The sequence below is a fragment of the Mirounga angustirostris genome, unplaced genomic scaffold (assembly GCF_029215605.1).
Source record: "Mirounga angustirostris isolate CCGP_5_RB_7025 unplaced genomic scaffold, mMirAng1.0.hap1 SCAF_1, whole genome shotgun sequence".
Taxonomy (NCBI): domain Eukaryota; kingdom Metazoa; phylum Chordata; class Mammalia; order Carnivora; family Phocidae; genus Mirounga; species Mirounga angustirostris.
This window is the reverse complement of record NW_026991709.1, coordinates 204,577,517-204,592,027: the sequence shown is the minus strand read 5'-3', so window position 1 is coordinate 204,592,027 and position 14,511 is coordinate 204,577,517. Positions and strand designations below refer to the sequence as shown.

General features: G+C 42.6%; 1 pseudogene; it reads right to left on the bottom strand.

Moving 5' to 3' along the window:
- Positions 1-7,850: 7,850 nt before the first annotated feature.
- Positions 7,851-9,297, bottom strand: LOC123842113 (olfactory receptor 10H4-like; annotated as a pseudogene).
- Between the last annotated feature and the right edge of the window lie 5,214 nt (positions 9,298-14,511).

Below are 14,511 nucleotides of genomic sequence, written 5' to 3'. Positions count from 1 at the left end.
CCTTCCTGGATCCTCGGACATATGCTTTCCCAAGCCCCAGCATGGGAGTCAGACAGACCTAAATTTCCATGGGACCCCTTCACTCATGTGTTCTGTGACCTCCACCAACATTTTTCATCTGCATAGTAAGGATACCCATACCCTTGTCCTCCCTTTGTGCCACCTTGAGATATCATTGTGCCTATAACACATCCCCCAGATAGATTCAAGTAAAACATAGGAATGAGAAATTGATGTTCTTCTGAAGGTAATGTGGGGAAAAGGGAAAAGGATTTCCATAGATGTCAGATAGCAACACCGTTTTACCATCCTTTATGTTCTAACCCAAACTGAACCCTCTCCCCCTTCCAGCCCTCATTTCCATCTGTCTGCATCCTTCTCCTTCTGGTCCCTTCCTCTCTCATTCTCCCTTCCCTTTCCCTCCTCATGGGAAAATTGCCCTGTTACCAACATCCTTCTCTTTCTTCATTCCTTTCCCAGATTTTCACCATATCCAATTTTAGGCAACTTTCTGTTCAGATCAGTTTAAAGGACTCCTATCCCACTAGTTCATTCTCTCTCTTCTATCTCTCTCAGTCTCTCTCTCTATCTCTCTCTTCTTCTCCTTCTAAACTCTTAAGATAGAAAACCTCCCTTAGGGTCTATCCTTTCTGAAGCAGGGAGCAATTATAAATAGTAAACCATCTTCCAGGAGTCAAGTAGTTTATTTTCTTAGGTGCATTTGTTATAATTTAAAAGACAGTACTATATACTCAGAATGTAAATGGGCTAAATACCCCAATCAAAAGACACAGGGTATCAGATTGGATAAAAAGCAAGACTCATTGATATGCTGTCTGCAAGAGACTCATTTTAGACCCAAAGACACCTCTGGATTGAAAGTGAGGGCATAGAAAACCATTTATCATGCTAATGGACATCAAAAGAAAGCTGGGGTGGCAATCCTTATATCAGACTAATTAGATTTTAAACCAAAGACTGTAATAAGAGATGAGGATGGTTGAGAGCCTTTCCCTTAAGATCAGGAACATGACAAGGATGCCCACTCTCACCACTATTGTTCAACATAGTACTAGAAGTCCTAGCAAAAGCAATCAGACAACAAAAAGAAATAAAAGGTATTCAAATTGACAAAGAAGTCAAACTCCCTCTCTTTGCAGATGACATGATACTTTATGTGGAAAACCCTAAAGACTCCATCCCCAAATTACTAGAACTCATACAGCAATTCAGTAATGTGGCAGGATACAAAATCAATGCACAGAAATCAGTTGCTTTCTTATACACTAACAATGCAACTGTAGGAAGAGAAATTAGAGAATCTATCCCATTTACAATAGCAACAAAAACGATAAGATACCTTGGAATAAACCTAACCACAGAAGTAAAGGACCTATACTCTAGGAACTACAGAACACTCATGAAAGAAATTGAAGAAAACACAAAAAGATGGAAAAACATTCCCTGCTCACGGATCAGAAGAATAAACATTGTTAAAATGTCTATGCTACCCAGAGCAATCTATACCTTCAATGCCATCCCAATAAAAATTCCAATGACATTTTTCAAAGTGCTGAAACAATCCTAAAACAAACAATCCTAAAATTTGTATGGAATCAGAAAAGACCCCAAATCACCAAGGAAATGTTGAAAAAGAAAAACAAAGCTGGGGACATCACGTTGCCTGATTTCAAGCTATATTACAAAGCAGTGATCACCAAGACAGCATGGTACTGGCACAAAAACAGACATATAGACTAATGGAACAGAATAGAGAGCCCAGATATGGACCCTCAACTCTATGGTCAAATAATGTTTGACAAAGCAGGAAAAAATATGCAATGGAAAGAAGACAGTCTCTTCAATAAATGGTGCTGGGAAAATTGGACAGCCACATGCAGAAGAATGAAACTCGACCATTCTCTAACACTATACACAAAGATAAACTCAAAATGGATGAAAGACCTCAATGTGAGACAGGAATCCATCAAAATCCTAGAGGAGAACATAGGCAGTAACCTCTTTGATATCGGCCACAGCAACTTCTTTCATGACACATCTCCAAAGGCAAGTGAAACAAAAGAGAAAATGAACTTTCTGGACTTCATTGAGATAAAAACCTTCTGCACAGCAAAGGAAACAGTCAACAAAACAAAGAAGCAACCCACAGAACGCAAATGACACGACAGACAAAGGGCTGGTATCCAAGATCTATAAAGAACTTCTCAAACGCAACACCCAAAAAACAAATAATCAAGTCAAAAAATGGGCAGAAGACACGAACAGACACTTCTCCAAAGAAGACATACAAATGGCTAACAGACACATGAAAAAGTGTTCATCATCATTAGCCTTCAGGGAAATTCAAATCAAAACCACATTGAGATGCCATCTTACACCAGTTAGAATGGCAAAAATTGACAAGGCAAGAAACAACAAATGTTGGAGAGGTTGTGGAGAAAGGGGAACCCTCTTAGACTGTTGGTGGGAATGCAAGTTAGTACAGCCACTTTGGAAAACAGTGTGGGGGTTCCTCAAAAAATTAAAGATAGAGCTACCCTATGACCCAGGAATTGCACTACTGGGTATTTACCTTAAAGACACAGATGTAGTGAAAAAAAGAGCCATATGCACCCCCAATATTCCTAGCTGCAATGTCCACAATAACCAAACTGTGGAAAGAGTCGAGATGCCCTTCAACAGATGAATGGATAAAGATATGGTCCATATATACAATGGAATATTACTCAGCCATCAGAAAGGATGAACACCCAACTTTTACATCAATATGGATGGGACTGGAGGAGATTATACTAAGTGAAATAAGTCAAGCAGAGACAGTCAATTATCATATGGTTTCACTTATTTGTGGAATATAAGGAATATCATGGAGAACATTAGGAGAAGGAAGGGAAGAATGAAGAGGGAGAAATCGAAGGGGAAGATGAACCATGAGAGACTATGGACTCCGGGGAAAGAAACTGAGGGTTTTAGAGGGGAGGTGGGGGGGGGGATGGGTTAGTCCAGTGATGGGTACATATTGCATGGAGCCCTGGGTGCTATATGCAAACAATGAATCATGGAACACCACATCAAAAACTAATGATGTAATGTATGGTGATTAACATAACATAATAAAATAAAATAAAATTTAAAACAACAACAACAACAAAAAAGAGATGAGGAAGGACATTATATCATACTTAAAGGGTCTATCCAACAGGAAGATCTAACAATTGTAAATATTTATGCCCCTAGTATGGGAGCAACCAATTATATCAGCCAATTAATAACAAAATCAAAGAAACACATCAATAATAATACAATAATAGTGGGGGACTTTAACATCCCCTCACTGCAATGGACAGATCATCTAAGCAGAAGATCAACAAGGAAATAAGGGCTTTGAATGACACACTGGACCAGATGGACTTCACGGATATATTCAGAACATTCCACCCTAAAGAAAGAGAATATACATTCTTCTCTAGTGCACATGGAACATTCTCCAGAATAGATCACATACTGGGCCACAAATCAGGTCTCAACCAGTACCAAAAGATTGGGATCATTTCCTGTATATTTTGGACCACAATGCTTTGAAACTGGAACTCAATCACAAGGAGGAAAGTCGGAAAGAACTCAAATACATGGAGGCTAAAGAGCATCCTACTAAAGAATAAATAGGTCAACCACGAAATTAAAGAAGAATTTTAAAAATTCATGGAAACAAATGAAAATGAAAACACAACTATTCAAAATTTTTGGGATGCAGCAAAAGCAGTCCTAAGAGGGAAGTATATAGCAGTACAAGCCTTTTCAAGAATCAAGAAAGGTCTCAAATACACACGCTAACCTTACACCTAAAGTAGCTGGAGAAATAACAGCAAACAAAGCCTAAACCAGGCAAGAGAAGAGGAATAATAAAGATTAGAGCAGAAAACGATGAAATAGAAACCAAAAGAACAGAACAGATCAACGAAACTAGGAGCTGGTTCTTTGAAAGAATTAATAAGATTGATAACCCCCTGGCCAGACTTATCAAGAAGAAAAGAGAAAGGACTCAAATAATTAAAATCATGAGTGAAAGAGGAGAGATCATAACCAACACCGAAGAAATACAGACAATTATAAGAATATATTATGAACAACTATATGCCAACAAATTAACCAACCTGGAAGAAATGGATGGATTCCTAGAGATGTATAAACTACCAAAACCGAACCAGGAAGAAATAGAAAACCTGAACAGACCCATAACCAGTAAGGAAATTGAAGCAGTAATCAAAAAACTCCCAACAAACAAGAACCCGGGGCCAGATGGCTTCCCAGGGGAATTCTACCAAACATTTTTAAAAAAAAATTATGTTATGTTAGTCACCATACAATACATCATTAGTTTTTGATGGGTATTAAGGAGGGCACGTACTGCATGGAGCACTGGGTGTTATATGAAAACAATGGATCATGGACTATCAAACATTTAAAGAAGAAATAATACGTATTCTTCTGAATCTGTTTCAAAAATCAAAATCGAAGGAAAACTTCTGAACTCTTTCTATGAGGCCAGCATTACCTTGATGTCAAAACCAGACAAAGGTCCCACCAAAAAGGAGAATTACAGACCAATATCCCTGATGAACATGAATGCAAAAATTCTCACCAAAACACTAACCAATAGCATCCAACAGTACATTAAAAGGATTATTCACCACAACCAAGTGGGATTTATTACTGGGCTGCAAGGTTGGTTCAACATCTGCAAATCAATCAATGTGATACACTACATAAATAAGAGAAAGGACAAGAACCATATGATACTCTCAATTGATGCACAAAAAGCATTTGACAAAGTGCAGCATCCTTCCTTGATTAAAACTCTTCACAGTGTAGGGATAGAGGGTACCTACCTCAATATCATAAAAGCTATCTATGAAAAGCCCACAGTGAATATCATTCTCAATGGGGAAAAACTGAGAGTTTTCCCCTAAGGTCAGGAACATGGCAGGGATGTCCACTATCTCACTGTTGTTCAACATAGTACTAGAAGTCCTAGCCTCAGCAATCAGACAACAAAAAGAAATAAAAGGCATCTGAATTAACAGAGAAGAAGACAGACTCTCACTCCTTGCAGATGACATGATGTTCTAGGTGGAAAATCTAAAAGACTCCACCCCCAAATTGCTAGAACTCACACAGGAATTCAGCAAATTGGCAGGATATAAAATCAATGCACAGAAATCAGTTGCATTCCTATACACTAACAATGAGACAGAAAAAAGAGAAATTAAAGAGTTGATCCCATTTACAGTAGCACGAAAAACATAAGATACCTAGGAATAAACCTAACCAAAGAGGTAAAGGATCTGTACTCAGAAAACTATAGAACACTTAGGAAAGAAATTGAGGAAGACACGAAGAGATGGAAAAATATTCCATGCTCATGGATTGGAAGAATAAACATTGTGAAAATGTCTATGCTGCCCAGAGCAATCTACACTTTTAATATAAACCCTATCAAAATACCATCAACTTTTTTCACAGAGCTGAAACAAATAATCCTAAAATTTGTATGGAACCAGAAAAGACTCCGAATAGCCAAAGCAATGTTGAAAAAGAAAAGCAAAGCTGGTGACATCACAATTCCAAACTTCAAGCTCTATTACAAAGCTGTAATCATCAAGATAAAATGGTACTGGCACAAAAGCAGACACATAGATCAATGGAACAGAATAGAGAGCCCAGAAATGGACCCTCAACTCTATGGTCAACTAATCTTTGACCAAGCAGGAAAGAATGTCCAATGGAAAAAAGACAGTCTCTTCAACAAATGGTGCTGGGAAACTTGGACAGCCACATGCAGAAGAATGAAATTGGACCATTTCCTTATACCATACACAAAATTAAACTCAAAATAGATAAAAACCTAAATGTGAGATAGGAATCTATCAAAATCCTTGTGGAGAACACAGGCAGCAACCTCTTTGACCTCAGCCGCAGCAAATTCTTCCTAGGCACATTGCCAAAGGCAAGGGAATCAAGGGCAAAAATGAACTATTGGGACTTCATCAGGATAAAAAGCTTTTGCACAACAAAGGAAACAGTAGACAAAACCAAAAGACAACCGACAGAATGGGAGAAGATATTTGCAAATGACATATCAGAAAAAGGGCTAGTATCCAAAATCTATAAAGAACTTATCAAACTCAACACCCAAAGAACAAAGAATCCAATCAAGAAATGGGCAGAAGACATGAACAGACATTTTTCCAAAGAAGACATCCAAATGGCCAACAGACGCATGAAAAAATGCTCAACATCACTTGGCATCAGAAAAATACAAATCAAAATCACAATGAGATACCATCTCACACCAGTCAGGATGCCTAAAATTCACAAGTCAGGAAGCGACAGATGTTGGTGAGGATGCAGAGAAAGGGGAACCCTCTTACACTGTTGGTGGGAATGCAAGCCAGTGCAGCCACTCTGGAAAGCAGTATGGAGGTTCCTCAAAAAGTTGAAAATAGAGCTGCTCTATGACACAGCAATTGCACTACTGTGTATTTACCCCAAAGGTACAAACATAGTGATCTGAAGGGGCAACTGCACCTTAATGTTTATAGCAGCAATGTCCACAACAGCCAAACTATGGAAAGAGCCCTGATGTCCACTGACACATGAATGGATAAAGAAGATGTGGTATATATATACACAATGGAATATTATGCAGCCACCAAAAAAATGAAATCTTGCCATTTGCAATGATGTGGATGGAACTAGAGGGTATTAAGCTGAGTGAAATAAGTCAATCAGAGAAAGACAATTATCATATGATCTCATTGACATGTGGAATTTAAGAAACAAAACAGAGGAGCGATCATAGGGTAAGAGAGGAAAAAATGAAACAAGACGAAACCAGAGATGGAGACAAACCGTAAGAGACTCCTAATCATAGGAAACAAACTGAGGGTTGCTGGAGTGGAGGGGGGTGAAGGGATGGGTTAACTGGGTGATGCACATTAAGGAGGGCAGGTGATGTAATGAGCACTGGCTATTATATGAGTGCTGAATCACAGGCCTGTACCTCTGAAACCAATAATACATTATATGTTAATTAATCAAATTTAAATAAGAGATATGTTAAAAAATAAAAGAGGCTATGGAAAAACAAAATAACAAAAATAAAAAGCACAATACTATAAAACACTGGATGCAATGCTTTGTAAGAAAAGCGTCAAGGAGGGATGCCTGGGTGGCTCAGTCGGTTAAGCGTCTGCCTTTGGCTCAGGTCATGATCCCAGGGGCCTGGGATTGAGTCCTGCATTGGGCTCCTTGCTCAGCGGGGAGCCTGCTTCTCCCTTGGTCTGCCTCTCCCCCTGCTTGTGCGCGCTCTCTCTCTCTCTCGCTGACAAATAAATAAATAAAATCTTTTTAAAAAAGAAAGAAAAGGGTCAAAGCTTTGGGCACTTATTATTATGCTTATTTTTGCTTATCCTTATAGTGGAGGAGAGTAAAATCTTCCAATGCTTGTTCATTCAAGAAGAACCCTGTGCATCAGTGCCCAGATACGCCTACATGATGCTGCCCTCCCATCCTTTAGGTAGATAACGCATTCTCTGATGGAGGTAATGGGATGAACTTCATCACACAGGGTCAAGAACAGAAGATCCTGATCACTAGATCCCATGCAAGGGGGGTAAACAAATTGGAGGAAAACAAATACCAAGCATGCATCCATCACCTATGGTTGTGTGTCTCTTCATATACTTGAGACCCTACAACAGTCCTATGGAGACAGATGTTATTATTCCCAGCTCTTCTGTCATATTTCCTTACCACCAAATTGGCCATCAGGAGCCTAGGGGATTCAATTTTCTCAGGAAGATTTCATTATGGCATTCTTGAGCTCCTTATTCCTGAGACTGAAAATGATCGGGCTGAGAAACGGGGTGAAGACTATATAGGTAGTGACCATCAGAGTGTTACTGTCTATAGAGTGGGGACCCTTGGGCTTGAGGTAGATAATGGAGACAAAACCATAGTGTACAATGACCACAGTGAGGTGAGACACACATGTGGAGAAGGTCTTGTGCCTGCCCTCAGCAGAGGGAATCCTCAGTATGGTGGCCACAATGAAGACATAGGAGAAGATGATGAGGTATTAACAGCCCATCAGAGCTGTGACACATACCAGGACCACAGCCAAGGTGACAGAGGATGTCTCCTTCCCACAGACCAACTTTAGGAGGGAAAACACTTGGTAGGCAAAATGGTGAATCACGTTAGACCCATAGAAGGTGAGGTGAAAAACTATCAGGGTCACCATCATCCCCATGACTGAGACCAGCCCAGCACCTGGACATGAGATGGCACAACCATGGGGACTCATGAGCACATTGTACCTCAGGGACTGGCAGATGGCCACATAGCAGTCATTGCCCATGATCATGAACAGAAAGGGGTGCTATATGTCCTCACAGCACTATGCCCTCATTTATTCATTCATATAGTCAAGAAATGCTATTCAAGGCTTATTTTATATGGAAATATTCTAGGTGCTCGAATCCAGCAATGACCAAAGTCTAGGGCCCTGCTCTGTCCTTTTCATGGTCCACTGAGGGAGGCTGTCATATAACCAAAGCTGACATCACAAAGTAGTCAGAGGTGTGTTGGGGACAGCCTGGGGGATCTGCAGAAGCTAAGTGTGGGTCTCAGACCCAGCCTGGGATATAGAGACTTTGAAATTGGTGGTGTCTACAGGGAGAACTGAAGGGTGAGTAGGTATGATTCAGGTGAGGCAGGGAAGTGGAACAGGGATTTCCAGACAGAAGGGACAACAAGTACAAAGACTCAGGGTGACAGAAGCATAGTGCATTTGGGACAATGGTATGTTCAGTGCACAGGGAGAGTTGGAAGTTGCTAAGTGTGGTTCTGGAATTAAAGGCAGACAGGTGAGTAGGGCAAGAGCGTGCAAGACCATGGTGTCCACTTGAGGAGTTTGTTCTAAGGGCAATGGGGACCCCTAAATGTTTTTTAAATACATAGAGGAAAGAGCTGTATTCCATTATGTGAAAGTATTCATGGATGTTTCCATTTGGGGCTTCCTGTGAGGGTGTTCTTATGACATCTAGTACATGTCCTCTGGTGGATTGATACTTATGTGTTCTGTTGGGTCTATAGTTAGGTGTGTAAAAATACCGACTCATAGGGAATACCTGTGTCCAACCTGAATAGATATTGCCAAACAGTTTTCCAAAGTGGTTGTACCAAGAGGTACATTTTAAGCACAGGCAGCATGGTCAGATTCCTGTTTGTAGAGACCCCCTCTGGTTGGTGTGATGGAAGCAGCTGCTGAGGGCGGGTGGGATGGGCAGACTCAGGAAGAGATGGGGAGAGGTGCATGAGGGCATCCTGGATGGGGTGGAGTGGCAAACTGAGGTTGATTTCAGACATAGAATGGACAGTATTGCTGATTGGACAAAGGGAGACAAAGTGAACTATTTCTACTTCTAACACTCAAGACACCAAATGTGTGAGTTATTTCCACACCAATGACCAATTCTCCAACTACCCAGACACCACCTTGGTGTCCTATAATTCAGTTCTGACACTTAATAAATACCTGGAGATGCCAGTCACAAGTATTCACTGCTCAGGGTACCCGCACTTCTGTCTGACATGGCTACAAATGTGGGGATTTCCACATTCACCCCTTTCAGTTTGGATACTTTAATAGGATGACTCACAGAAATCAGGAAAATGCAACACTTACTCTTCCCAGTTTATTATGAAAGAACAACTAAGGAACAGCCAAATAAAAGAGATGAATCCTTCAAGGCATGGAGGAAGGAGTGAGGAACTTCCATGGCCTCTCTGGACAGGCCACCCTCCTAGCACCGCCATGTGTTCACCAGCTGGGAAAGTCTCTGAATCCCATTGTTTAAGGAGTTTTTATGGGGGTTTGATTAAACAGACATGATTGATTAATCATTCATCCTTATTGACCATCAATCTGTAACCCCTCTCCCCTCCCTGGAGGTTCCAATTCTCTAATCACCCCTTGGAAGTTCTGATGAGCAGCTCCCTTCCTAAAACTATATAGAAGTCCCCAGGCACCACTCATCTCATTAACATACAGAAGCTACTATTCTCACTCCTGAGACAGGGGCTTAGGGGCTGTGTCTCAGGAACTGGACAAAGACCAAATGTTTTATTAGAGCCCAAGGATGCACATACTAAGGTGGATTCTCTGACTGGATCACCATGACACAGAGATAGGTCAACCAAGGGAAGAAGTGGGGTTATCCAGTTTGGTCAGAAGACTCTGAACACTTCCATTGACCAAGAGAAACCAGTCTCCAAGACCCAGCTCTAAATTACCCTTATTCTGGGAAGCCTTCCAGCTGCCGTGATCCCAGGGCAGAGCCCCGGATTCCCACTCTGGGCTGCTCAGCTCCTGCTTTCCCTCTGACCCTGCCCTGACCCCAAGGTCTTGAGGGTATCTAATCCTGTCTATCTCCCCTAAGACTGGAAGCTCCTAGTCCTCAACAGGGTCTGGGGCTCTCTGGGCAGAGAGAGAAGCAGGGAGCCTTGGTTGTGTTGGAAGAAGGAGTAGAGGCTGCAGGTCCCTAGAGGTGCTCTGATGATCCTCCTGGCCTCTCCAGACTCTGAGGGCAGCCTTGCAGGTTGGTGTCTCAGGGAAGCCCTGGGGAGCAGCCTGCTGGGAAGTTGCAGCAGGGATAAAGCACACAGCATCAGTTCTAGGTGCCCCGAGGTCTGGCCCCACACCTGCCCCTGTGTGCTGCTGACAGCCTCAGGCAGGAGAGCTTCTTCTGTCCTCCCCTGCTGGCTGCTTCCTGGAAGTGGCAGCCCAGGCTGAGGGGGACGAGGAGGGACAGGGTAGGTGGCAATACTTGGACAGTTATGGGGAGCAAGACCCAGACTCGTGATGGGGACAGAGTCTGGGAGAAGGGTCATAAGAGAGGATCTTACTAATGGGCAGCTTGTGGGGGTATTTTCAGGATGCCCATTCTGGGTCTTGGGTACTTTACCCAGCCTAGTGCCCTTTGCAGCTTCTAGGTCAGTGGTTCTCAGCCCAGGATGATTCTGCCCCACAGAGGACATGTGCACATGTCTGGAAACACTTTTGATTGTCATGACTCAGGAAGCCTGGGGATGCTCCTGGCATCTGGTGGGATGAGGCCAGGGATGCTGTTGAACATAATAAAATGCACAGGATAGCCACCATCCCTGAGAATGATATGACCCCAAATGCCAAGAGTATAGAACATCAGAAACCTTGCTCCAGGTGTGTATCTTGTCTGTGCTGTTGTGTCCTGACTTGGGTGACAGTGGTCTTTGCTATCCTGGAGAGTAGCCTTATGGGGGAGGCAGAGGGGTGAGCTTGATGCACACCTGGGATGTGTGACAAGGACTCTGCACCTGTGTGTGAACCATCTTCTGTGAGACCAGAGTAGACAGAATTCTCTTCTGCACCTGTCAGAGGAGACTGGGGAGCCCAGCCCAGAGAACTGCTGCCACTCCACCCAGCAGGAGCGGGGAAGGCAGGGTATAACGGTGAGACAGGGGCTAGGTGAGAGGGTGGAGGTTGGACCAGCCACTTGTGGAACTGGGTTGTCAGGTTACCAGAGGTACCTAGGGTCCCCGTGAGGTCAGAGGCCATGAGTTTAGAATGGGGTCAGTTGGTCCCATGTGGTACAGACTGAGGACAGAAAACAGCTTAGAGGGCAGAAAAGATGTCAAATTGGTAGTGATAACTACCCATCTGAGGTAAACATGGGGCCCTTTCTGTGAATGCTCACGGACCTTGTCAAGACAGTTCTCTGTTTACTCCCATTTTTTCATTTGGGGTGAGGAGGCTCAGAGCTGGAATTTTCTTTCTCAGAAACACACAGCAAACGCTGGGACTTGAAGCCTGGCTCTGATGACTGCACCGGGTGTATGTTTCAGACAATGCTCTCTGGAAGCCAGAATGGAGTGGGAGCAGAGGAGGAGCCTGGGGCAGTGAGCAGTGCAGGGGAGGGAGGTGGAGCCACAGAGAGGGAGAGGAGCAGAATCCAGGGGCAGCCATTTTGTAGGCAGAGGTGATGCTGAGTGACGGGGGAAGAGGCACAGAAGGGGGCTGACACCGGTGTCTGGATTTCTGGGTGGGACAGCTGCGGGGCCACAAGACTATTTCCAGATCATCAGCACAGCCTTCCTCACTCCAGGAAGGTCCTTCCCTGGCCTGCCATTTCTGGCCTGCCATCCTATTGTGGGGGATCCTTGGGAACAAGCCCCCAGGGAGACCACAGGGTGTAATTATGGCTGGGCCCTGTCCCAGAGCCCACGATTTCCAGAGCTCTGGGCAGCAAATGAGGCTCAAATCATTCATAAAAATATTTTTTTGCTTTATTTTATGGCAGACGACAGGTGCAGAGGTTTGAGTCAATGATATTTCTGGTTCGCTGCTTTTGATAATCACTGGTCTTCACAACGACAACGTTCTTCTCTTATTTTGTTCATGTTCTCTTTCTGCCACCCTGTTTCCCTCCAGTTTCAGCAACCATTCTAACACACTGAAGGTATGCTCTTTGATTTGTGTATGCTCTTGTAGATAGGTATTGTTTCTCTGTGCATATCTATGTTGTAAATTATTTTTCCTTTTGTAATTTCATAGAAAATTCGTCACTTTTAGATTTTATAGAAATGTTTTTAGTTTACAGAAAAAGGCATACACCCTCTCTCCTGCACACCATTTATTTTTTTAATTTTTAAAATTTTATTATGTTATGTTAGTCACCATACATTACATCATTAGTTTTTGATGTGATGATCCACGATCCATTGTTTTCGTATAACACCCAGTGCTCCATGCAGTACATGCCCTCCTTAATACCCATCACTGGGCTAACCAATCCCCCCTCCCCTCTAAAACCTGTTTCTCCGAGTCCATAGTCTCTCATGGTTCACTCCCCCCTCCAATTTCCCCCACTTCATTTTTCCCTTCCTTCTCCTAATGTCCTCCATGCTATGCCTTATGTTCCACAAATAAGTGAAACCCTATGATAATTGACTTTCTCTGCTTGACTTATTTCACTTAGTACAACCTCCTCCAGTCCCATCCATGTTGATGTAAAAGTTGGGTATTCATCCTTTCTGATGGCTGAGTAATATTCCATTGTATATATGGAACACATCTTCTTTATCCATTCATCTGTTGAAGGGAATCTTGGTTCTTTCCACAGTTTGGCTATTGCAGACATTGCTGCTATGAACACTGGGGTGCATAGGGCCCTTCTTTTCACTACATCTGTGTCTTTGGGGTAAATACCCAGTAGTGCAATTGCTAGGTCATAGGGTAGCTCTATTTTTAATTTTTTGAGGCACCTCCACACCGTTTTCCAAAGTGGCTGTACCAACTTGCATTCCCACCAACAGTGTAAGAGGGTTCCCCTTTCTCCACAACCACTCCAGCATTTGTTGTTCCTTTCCCTGTCCATTTTTGCCATTCTAACTGGTGTAAGGTGGTATCTCAATGTGGTTTTGATTTGAATTTCCCTGATGGCTAATGATGATGAACATTTTGATGTGTCAGCCATTTGTATGTCTTCTTTGGAGAAGTGTCTGTTCATGTCTTCTGCCCATTTTTTGACTTGATTATTTGTTTTTTGGGTGTTGAGTTTGAGAAGTTCTTTATAGATTTACCTCTTGTGTTACTGTGGTGCATTTGTTCCAATTGGTGAACCAATATGATACATTATTATTAATATCTCAGCCCACATGTTATGTTAGAGTTCACTGTCTGTGTTGCACGTTCTATGGGCTTGACAAATGTATAGAGACAGCATCATCCAGAATAGTTTCAGGTGCTCTGTATTTCACACGCCCAAATGGAATTATGCTAGAGCATTCATCTGGTTTTTGCTTCATTCACTTAATAATACTTTAAAAAATATTTTTAATTTAAATTCAATTAATTACCATATAATGTACTATGGTTTCATAGGTACAGGCCTGTGATTCTTCAGTCTTATATAATACCCAGTTATATCATTACATCACATGCCCTCCTTAATGTCCATCACCCAGTTACCCCATCCCTGCACCCCCCTCCCCTCCAGCAACCCCCAGTTTGTTTCCTATGATAAAGAGAGGGCCCTTTACATGGTTGTATGCACATCCAACTGCTGCCTGGAGCTCCAGTAGTTTCATCCAGCCCATGTGACCTGCCCTCTTCCCACTTATGGACAAGCAAATTTTCCCATTCCTCACCACCAGCAATGCTACAAAACATCCCCTGACATGCTGCCCTACAAATACCTGTGAGCAATGGAGATAGATGCTCGGGAGCACATGTGCTGGAGCTCTGAATTTCCACCCTCTAGTTCTCACAGGCAGGGCACGAATATTGCTTTCTCCCCATACCTGATCAGCACTGGGCACTTTCTAATTTGGGGCATTGAACGGGTAGACACTGAATTTTCACTGCATTTCCCTTTCTTTCTCTCC